Genomic DNA, 1,342 nt, shown 5'->3' with positions numbered 1-1,342 from the left:
TGAAATCCATTCATACGTCCGGGGCCAGATTAACATAATCACCATAATCTGGCAAAATATAGAATAAATTACAGTAATATACAGTTAATATACTCAATACATCAATAAATAACTGTCATCGAGAGCATTTTCATGTACGGATGTGCAAACGCTCACAGAACTACAAATGCACCACGATCCTCTTGTCAAGCCACTCACTCACATGTGATGTTATTGAAACAAAACACATCAGCATCAGTATAATCTGGCAACATTGACCCACTACATAGATAATAATAATAATAATAATAATAATAATAATAATAATAATAATAATAATACATTTCATTTGGAAGGCGCCTTTCTTTGCACTCAAGGACACCATACAAACAGACAGAAAGAAGAAAGAAAGGGAAGGAAGTGTCTTCAATTTTCACAAAAAAAATAAGTAAACAACCACTTTCAAAGCATCCAATATTCATTAAGCAACACCTATTCCCAGCAGCACAAACATATTTAATTGATAGAGGCATCACAGAGGAAGACAAGACACAAACAAAAATCAAGAATCTAGAATCAAGTAGCATTTTGGTCCTCAGCTCATTTTAAACAGAAATCGCCCTGGTACCTCAAAATTCGTTTTTGAGCAACGGTTCCGATGGACAGTTTAACATATAAGCAAGAGATAACCAGATATTTTTCTTGTGCCCACACTGCCCTGGGCCCTTTAGAGGTCGTGGGGCCTCTGGGCAATTACCCAGTTGCCCATATGGTTGATCCGGCCTTGCATACGTCATGAAATTTGATAAAAGGTACTAAAATATATTGTGATATTGCAACAACAAAAAAAGGAAATTTGAACATCTCTAATCCATGACGACTAACCCTACCAACTCAAAGGTTCATTTTGAAAGGTTGTTCACAGCCTTGTAATGTCAACTCCACTGCTTTTAAATCAGCCTGTACAAATAAATCAAACTGAAAGTAAACTGGCTTTGACTTGGTCCCCAAATACTTAAAAACAGGTTTGTTTAAATCAGTCAGACCTATCAAAAAAGTAATATAAAAGTAGAGAAGACATGAATCTCAGGAAAGAAGGTGATAAACTTGCATGTGAAAACTTGAATCGCAGTATCAATCTCCATGCTGCCCCCTCTCGTTGTTATTTATGATGAGAACAGGTTTGGACTAGCTGCCCTGCTGCACCGTGGAGCCCCACATGTTGTTCCACGCAGCAGAGCCTGTGAGTGACGGACCAGAAGACCCGCCTCCGTCCCACCACAAGCGACCAATGAGGCTGTAGAGCTGGGACGAGCCTTCAGCAGCAGCCTCTTATTTCTCACTACAGTAACCCTGTAACACA

This window comes from Centropristis striata, chromosome 3 (assembly GCF_030273125.1).
Source record: "Centropristis striata isolate RG_2023a ecotype Rhode Island chromosome 3, C.striata_1.0, whole genome shotgun sequence".
NCBI lineage: Eukaryota > Metazoa > Chordata > Actinopteri > Perciformes > Serranidae > Centropristis > Centropristis striata.
The sequence above is the reverse complement of the archived record's forward strand: the minus strand, read 5'-3'. Positions refer to the sequence as shown.